The sequence below is a fragment of the Anomaloglossus baeobatrachus genome, chromosome 5 (genome assembly GCF_048569485.1).
Source record: "Anomaloglossus baeobatrachus isolate aAnoBae1 chromosome 5, aAnoBae1.hap1, whole genome shotgun sequence".
Classification (NCBI taxonomy): Eukaryota; Metazoa; Chordata; class Amphibia; order Anura; family Aromobatidae; genus Anomaloglossus; species Anomaloglossus baeobatrachus.
This window is the reverse complement of record NC_134357.1, coordinates 142873575-142882925: the sequence shown is the minus strand read 5'-3', so window position 1 is coordinate 142882925 and position 9351 is coordinate 142873575.

Below are 9351 nucleotides of genomic sequence, written 5' to 3'. Positions count from 1 at the left end.
ACGGTTCATCTCCGTTCTCTTCACCACGGTAAGGCTCCACCAGCACCTCCATCCCCTCGAGTGTACGGTGGGCCCCGACTGGCAAGGTGAGGACTGTCTCACGATTTGGAGGTAGAGTAATTGTTGTCTGTCTTGGGACTCGAACCCTCCCCACCGGGTAGCGGCTCCCACCATTCTTCCACAGTCCTCGGGCACGGATAAGGTGTTGGAAGACCTTTTGGGCAGGCCTGTTAGCAACTGTCGTCTTCCAGTAATCACAGCCCCCCTTGTTGAAGAGCAACTGGTCTAATTCTTTCAGGACGTTCATGCCCACGATAGCCGGCACCTCTCTGTCGTACCGGCCCTCCGTTAACACAATCCCTTTTTTGCCTAAGTTCTGGCCACAGGCACGTATGTTCATCCACACGACCCCTACAACCGGAATGGGAAGATTGTTTGCAGCCCTCAGTTTGATATGTGCCCCTTTGTCAATGGATACAGTTTGTCCAAAATGTTGGTAGAAGAACTGTTCTGGCATGGTGGTCACTTGGGACCCAGTATCCATCAGGCATTTTACTTCTTTCCCTTCAAATTCGGCCGTGATCGTCGGCGTGCAGGCTACTATATCTTCAGGGCGTTGGTTTTCTCTAAGCTCAGTTGGTCTCCCCACCATGTGCCCATCCATGGAGGGAGGCACTAGTTTAACGGCGGTCTTTCTTGCGACGTCTTCCTCTCCGGACAGTGTCGGAATAAATGGCTCCAATTTCCACAGTTCCAACACTGGTAGTCTCCAGCGGGTCTCGGTCATCTCTGCTCGATCTGTCCCCTCTCTTCTTGATAGGTATGCGTGCGGGTATTTGATCGCGGTGCTGTCGTTCTTACTTCTGACGCCGGGGCTTGCATATTCTTCAGCAACTCTTGTAGAGCAGTAACAGTCTCTTGTAACTGATCCACTTTAGCCTCAAGTTGGCTCGGTTCTCGGTTTTTCTCACCCGGGACTATCTTATGCATACAAACTTCTCCCCAGGCGTTCTGCGGGTCGCAATTTTCAGTTTGTGTGCGGGAGACTGCTTCTTCCAATATCTCCTGGAAAGTTAGTTTTTTTTCTACCCTGAGCCGTTCACGGAGGGCACCTTTGATCTTGGGGTTATGTAATCCGCGGAGGAATTGATCTCGCAGGGTACGGTCAGCATAACCGGGGGTTTGTGCTAGCTCTGGCTCTGCTGTAAGCATTTGTCTCATTATTCTCTGGAGTGCATTTGCATACTGTGGCAGACCTTCTTCTTCACCCTGCAGCCTGTAGAACAATTGCGCCTGTAAATCTCCTGCTTCTGGTTTCCCGCCATACACTCTCTCAAGAATCTTCACCACCTGCTCTAACGTCTTTCGTTCACTCTCAGGGCGCAATAAAATAGTCTCTTGAGCATGGCCTTCAAGGGCAATCAGCAATATCTCCCCTTGATTTTCTGCAGTCACTCCTGCTACTCTCAACATGCCCCTCACTCTCTGCGCCCAGTCATGGAGAGGTACATTGCTGCCAGTAAATTTTGGTATATGGGTCAGCATAGCCCCCAGGGACAGCTGCCTTGCTGGTATTCCCCCATCAGGTTGTATTAGAACACCTCCATCAGCGACACCACCCTGTCCGTCCATTGTTCCGTACCAGCCTGCATATCCTGCCGACTACGCCAAATGTAATAACCTGCAGGTAACGGGATACGCAAGGACTGCACGGAACCACGGGGGTTAATCAATGCAAATTTAATAATGTATTGCACAACACAGGTAGAGGAAAAGTGTGGGAAGGGGAGAAAAGCGGGAATGTGCACAGCAGTAGAGATAATGCAATATACATACAACTACTTTGAATAACTTGTCAAGGGTAGGAAGCCTCAGATTGTACTCCCAAAAGCAAAACACAAAAATGCTTATTAAGCAAAAAAAACGCAGAGTCCTTGTTACCTTACTCGTATAACACAGTGCAGAGTCTTTTCCTATCTGTCCCTAACTAAAAGTAGTGTGCACACTTAACTGCAGGTTTCAGCGTGGGGTACCTCGTCACCGTTGGGGCCCGTATTCCGCTGGCAGACACCTCTAAAGTTCAGTTTTTGTCCCGGGTCTGTAACTTGCACGTGCTGCCTGGCTCCTCGCTCCACATCCAGCCTCTTTGGATCTGTAATTTTGTAATTTGCACGTGCTGCCTGGCTCCTCGCTCCACATCCAGCCTCTTTGGATCTGTGTCTTGGGGGGGACACCACGCAACACTCTAAGGTACTTGGACCTCGGAAAAACAGGGCAGACTGAGGCCTTCTATCTTACAGCCCACTCCAGCACACTCCTCTCTGCAAAACAGCCACATGTAGACTCCTCCTCCTCCTGTTCCAGACTCAATCAAGTCACTTGAGCAGCAGGACTTTTTCCCGCTGTTCTCTGTTTTGACAGCAGGTGGCAGCATAACACAAGGAAGTCCACCAAACAGTCTTTTAACATATATATATATATATATATATATATATATATATATATATATATATATAAATGTTAACAGGTCTTACACAAGCGCACCACTTCGTCCTCCTTCTCCTTTTCTTTCTCCTTTGCCCCCCCGCCGCACTCCCCCCCTTGCGCCCCCCTCCAGCGCGCCCGCTCCAGCCCCCCCACCGACGCGGCCCCCCGTCCTGCCGTCCCCGCCCACGCCGCCGCTGGCGCCTGCGCCCCCTCCCCCTCTGCCCCGGTAACTGCCGCCAGCCCCTGCAACAGCCCCAACAATTGGCTCAACATTGCTAATCCGCCGGGCGCTGCCGTAACCGCAGCCACCCTCCCTCCCCCGAAACACCCCGCCAGCGCAGCCCCTGCCGACTCTGCGGCCATCTCACCCGACCGCGGCTCGGCATCCCCTGAGACCGCCGCCTCGCTGTCCTCCGTCTGCCGTCCATCCGACTCATCTGAAAGAACGACATCCTTTGTCGACATCCCGGCAGCCCTAATGTGGGTCTGCACTGCCAGGGGCCCGTGCGCTGCTACTGCTGCCTGGATCAGACGCTGAAGCTCCTGAAGGTCCGCCATGGAGGTCCGCATGGTGTTCACTCGGCGTCCGGAAGCAGAAGAGGAGGTAACGCCTCACTCTCCCAGACTAACCCTTTCCCTACTCCTCCTCTTCCTCCCAGGCTAAACCATCCCCTAATGCCATATTAGGCATACCTTTAAAACTGTCCCTATTAACCCCATCACTCCCTAACCTCCCCCTTGGTCATGTCGCCCCTCCTCCCCAAGGGGTTCCATGGCTTTCTCTTAGCGCATAGCCTTTACCAGTCTAGGAGTCTCACTCCTTAAAAATGGTCAAAATGTTTTCTCTAAGGTACTCCTCTACATGTCTTCCAGGAGCACTGCAGTTCCTCCTGCTAGGTTTTGGCAGCCCTTGCACCTAGTGAATAGCCTTTATGAGTGTAGCAGTCCCACTACCTAACAATTTTAACAAAATGTGTATGAGGCCATCTTTCCAATTGTTGCCAGTTCTTGCATTGTCTGCATAAACTTTATGAGTTTCAGAGTCCCTCCTTCATAAATTAAACAGGATGTTTGACCATGTCACACACACCACATGGCCAGATAAAGTCTTAAAATGTTAAAATTACATTTACTGGTGACTAGCAGTGGGTGTCGTTTTATTTACCCTTTTTTACTATGTTATCTACTGTAGTCTTAGGGGTGCTTCACACACAGCGAGATCGCTGCTGAGTCACGGGTTTTGTGACGCAGCAGTGACCTCATTAGCGATCTCGCTGTGTGTGACACTGAGCAGCGATCTGGCCCCTGCTGTGAGATCCCTGCTCGTTACACACAGCCCTGGTTCGTTTTTTTATTGTTGCTCTCCCGCTGTGACGCACAGATCGCTGTGTGTGACAGCGAGAGAGCGACGAAATGAAGCGAGCAGGGAGCAGGAGCCGGCTTTCTGGCAGCTGCGGTAAGCTGTAACCAGGGTAAACATCGGGTAACCAAGGTGGTTACCCGATATTTACCTTCGTTACCAGCCGCTCTCACGCTGCCAGTGCTGGCTCCTGCTCTGTGCACGTGTAGCTGCAGTACACAGTGGGTAATTAACCCGATGTGTACTGTAGCTAGGAGAGCAGGGAGCCAGCGCTAAGCAGTGTGCGCGGCTCCCTGCTCTCTGCACATGTAGCGTCGTTATGATCGCTGCTGCGTCGCTGTCGCTATGTGTGAACCCAGCCTAAGGCGATGGGGAAATACAGTGCGCAATAGTCCGGCTATTAAGGCTATGTTCGCCTGCTGCATTTTTGCAGCATTTTTGGTAGCATTTGTAATTAATTTAATGTAAATTAAAAGCTGATTTTTACAGTCCTAGCAAAAGCTATGAGATTTCAAAAAGCTAATGATTGTTTATTTTTCCAGATTAAAATGGGAAACTGCTGCATTTTTGCAGGACCACTAAGTGTGAACATAGCCAAAGGGGTGGAGGAGGCCATTGTTCTCTTTTAGTTAAACTTGCTTTAGAAATGTCATTATAGAGGAAAGAATGTTTCCCATTAAAATCAATTTTATCGTCAGTTTTGTATGTTTCACTGTGAGTCCATAAAAGTGGCATAATACTCTGAAAAAATTCCTTTCTGCTCTAATCTGGGAGTCGAGATGTGTCCAGGCATTTTCCTGATACTGTTCCTATTCCATTTCAGCGGTATTTTCATCCCTTTCAGTGATTCTCTGGCCCCCTCAGATCTCCCGGGGGTAGTCTGCTGCAAAAATGCTCGAGTTTCCCACTGACTTCCTTTATGCTCTTTACTTTAGACGAGCACTCGAGCATTGGAAATTGCTCTACTCAAGTAATGAGCACCCAAGTATTTTATTGTTTTCCCATCACTAGTACTTACTAATTCTTCATTTTTTTTCTTTACTGACGAACAAAATGAGCTGAGTTTCATCAGTGATTTTCAACAGAGTGTCATTAGAGTTTCATTACTTTTATTCACTGATGAGAATAAAACGTTTCGCACCTTCTCCAATAAGTCAATGAAGATTGAATAGCACATGGCTGGTGGCATTAGAATGCACTCAGATGTTTTCTCTAAGAGCGCTCTCACATCACTGTATTTATTAGACCAGTGTTATTTGATTTTTTTTTATCTAACAGCACTTGGACCAATGTTAGTCTATAGGGCAGTGTCGATCAGCTTTGTATTTCCTCATACTAATTCAGCATGAGAAAAAAATAAAACTTGCAGAATGCTGTGATTTGAAGCGTAAATCAGATGCCATTTACCTAGTTTTATGGGTGCGTGGAAATTATTGGACTGCGCTTGGATGACATCTGAGTGCAGTCCAATTTCCATGTACTGACACAATGGAGAATATAAAGAAATTTAGTTCTCCATCTTCTCCTCACAGTGTGCGCCAATTTTTTCATCACACTAAGCTGACCCTCTGATCAAACTCGGGTCAGAATTTAATGGAAGTGTCATTAGCATTATCAACTGATTCTCTTGGATGAGAGAATCTATGTTTGTGTTAGCCTGGGGTGTAATGATCGAGGTTGCAGAGGTCGTAACCATGACCGTGCCCAGGGATGGTGGGGCCCTGCTGACCCCAGCACCTACTTCAGCTGGAAGTGTGTCCTTGAACTCACATCCAGCTGAAATGCATTGCTATGCAGACACCCGTCAGGTCCCTGTACATATTACAATGCATGCTGTCAGCCAAACAGAGTCCGGGCAGCTGAGAATGGCTTTCCCGTGACTGTGGGTGCATCTCAGTGATGAAATGCATCGCCACAGCTTGTACACTGATGTTAGCTGCTATAGAGGAGGACGCCAAGCAGTGTGGAAGCAGATGAAGGTGAGTAAAGTGTTTTTTTGTTTGTTTTTTTTTTGCGTAACAGACAGAATGGGGACTATATATCCTAGGAAGAGGCCCAGGAGAAGGACATATATACGGACATATATACCAGGAAAAGGCCCAGGATAAGGACATATATACCAGGATGGGAGAACAGATTTACAGTCTCTTGCAAAAGTATTCACCATCCTTGGCATTTTTTGTGTTTTACTACCTCACAACCTGAAATGTCCCTAATTTTTCTTTTGAGTGTTTGCATCAGTTCATGTAAAGCACATTCCAATAACTGTGAACATTTAGTTTTCTTTTTATTGTGAAGCAAACATGAAATAGGACAAAATAACTGAAGACGTCAGTGTTCATAACTTTTCACCCCTCTAAAGGCAGTACTTTGTAGAGCCTCCTTTTCTGGCAATTACAGCTGCAAGTTGCTTTGGATAAAGGCCGCTTTACACGCTGCGACATCGCTAGCATTGGCTAGCGACGTCGCGTGCGATAGCACCCGCCCCCGTCGGTGGCACGATATGTGGTGATCGCTGCCATAGCGAACATTATCGCTACGGCAGCGTCACACGCACATACCTGTGCAGCGACGTCGCTGTGACAGGCGAACCGCCTCCTTTCTAAGTGGGCGGTTCATTCAGCGTCACAGTGACGTCACAGCAGCGTCACTGAACCGCCGCCCAATAGAAAAGGAGGGGAGGAGATCAGCGGCCGGAACATGCCGCCCACCTCCTTCCTTCCTCATTGCTGGCGGGACGCAGGTAAGGAGATGTTTGTCGTTCCAGCGGCGTCACACATAGCGATGTGTGCTGCCACAGGAACAACAAACAACATCGTTACTGCAGCAGCAACGATAATTGGGAAGAGGGGGGCATATCACCGATGAGCGATTTTGAACGTTTTTGCGACAATTCAAATCGCTCATAAGTGTCACACACAACGACATCACTAAAGTGGCCGGATGTTCGTCACAAATTCCGTGACCCCAATGAGATCGCTTTAGCGATCTCGTAGAGTGTAAAGCCACTTTAAGTCTCCATTAGTCTTTCCACATCTTGCCACTGGGATTTTTATCCATTCCTAAAGGCAAAACTGCTCCAGCTCTTTCCAGTTAGATGTTTTCCTCTGGTGAACAGCAGTCTTCAAGTCTGACCACAGATTCTCAAATGGATTAAGATGTGGGATTTGACTAGCCCATTTAAATATATTTACACGTACCCCTTAAACCACTTGAGTGTTGCTTTAGCAGTATGTTTGGGGTTATTGGCTTGTTGGAAGGTGAACCCCTATCACAGTCTCTAATCACTAGCAGACTGTAATAGGTTTGGCTGAAGAATATCCCTGAATTATGCACCATCCATCTTCCCCTCAACTTGGATAATTTTTCCTGTCTCTGCTGCTGGAAAATATCACCACAGCATGATTCTGCCACCATCATGTTTCACTGTGGGGACGGTGTTTTTGAGTTAATGAGCTGTGTTGGTTTGGTGCCAGACATAGTGTTTAACTTGGTGACCAAACAATTTAATTTTAGTCTCATCTGACCACAGCAGCTTCCTCCATATATTTGGGGAGTCTCCCACATGGCTTTTGTCAAAATCAAAATGACCCTTCCAATTTTTGGCACTCTTCCATAAAGGCTAGCGCTATGGAGTGTACAACATATTGTGGTCATATAATCACTCCAGTCTGCGACTCCTTCAGGGTCATCTTTGGTCTTTGTTCTGCCTCTCTGATTAATGCCCTCCTTGCCCGAGCTGAGAGTTTTGGTGGGTGGCCCTCTCTTGTCAGGTTTGTTGTGGTACCATGTTCTTTTCATTTGATGATAATGGATTTTATGGTACTCTGGGGATAATCAGAGATTGGGATATTTTTAGAACCCAAACCTGACTTGTACTTCTCAACTTTGCTCTGGCTTGTTTAGAGATTTACTTGACCTTCATAGTGTTTTTGCTTAGTGGTGCCTTTTGTTTATTGGTGTTGCCCCTCTGTGGCCTTTCAGAGAAGGTGTGTATATACTGACAGGCCATGTGATACTTAGATTGCTCACAGGTGGGCTTCCTTTCAGTAAGCATGTGACTTATGAAGGTAATTGCTTGCACCAGAAATTTTTAAGGGCGTTACAGCAAAAGGGGTGAATACATATACGCATGGCAATTCTTATTTATGTTATCCCGTTAATTTAATTTTTACCTATATTTTTCTCACTTCACTTTCCCAGCTTAGACTATTTAGTGCTGATGCATCATGCACAAATATTTAAAACACAGGTTATAAAATGTATGTATGTATGTAATACAATAGGTAAAAAGGGGTAAATACTTTTTCAAGACACTGTACAAGGATGGGGCTCAGGACGGGGACATTTATACCAGGAAGGGGCCCAGAATGAGGATATATACCAAAATGGCATACATTAATATCAGAATGGGGCCTAGTTTGCGGACATATATACCAGGATGGGGACATATACCAAGAAGGTGCCCAGGATGGGGAGATATTTACCAGGAAGGGGCCCAGAATGGTGGACATAAAAATCAGGATGGAGGACATATTTATAAGTTAGGGGCTTAGGATGAGATATATATACCAGGATAGGGGACATATATACCATGTTGTGGATTAAAAACAAGCACCGAAGGGCAGATTATGCCATTTCTATAAATCCCATCCACTTTGCTGTAAATGTATAAGGTAATATCAAAAACTGAAGTTTCAAAGTGGGAACTTAACCTCAAAGTCTTTTTTTTTCCCGATTTGCTGTATGTCAATTCTTTCAGCATTTTTGCAGTGTTTCCCACCTATTCAAATGAATGGCAAAAAAACACACACAAGTAAAAAACACCTCAGAAACTCACATAAAAATGCAATTATTTTGCGCAGGGTTTTTCCTGCCAACACTCTGAATTTTGCCACAAAAAATCTGCTACAAATACTCAACGTAATGATAGTAGTTCATAAGTCAGCGTAGGGGTATAAATATTTTCAATTTGCCAAAGGCAACTAAACCCATATATTAAAGACTATTAATAAAACTCAACTTTTAATTCATATTTAATATATACAGAGGTGCACTAGAGAGATTAAAAGGACATAGTGTGGGACTATTAAGATTAACAAATATATATTATATTCCTATATTGTCATTGGGTCCTATGGATAAGACACCAGCTGTGTGTCAAACCTTATAAACACAATGAGGATTAATATCTATAGTCCCGGCACTAGCATTCTAAAAAGCTAGAAGTTCAGCCTTCCCAACATGTTTCACCCTTACAGGCGTCATCAGGGGGATTGAGGCTCATATGGTAATGCAAGGACTATAGAAATTAATCTTCACTGTGTTTATAATCAATTATTTACAGCGTCTTTGGCAAAACAGGTTTTCACCTTCATGGATTAAGAGGATGAAATGGATGTTCATTCAAATATTTAGAGACATTAGTGGATTATGAATTAGTGTGTGAAGAAAAAACATTGCTCGAGTTTCTCGGCAGTCAGGCAAGAAACCACACTTATGTT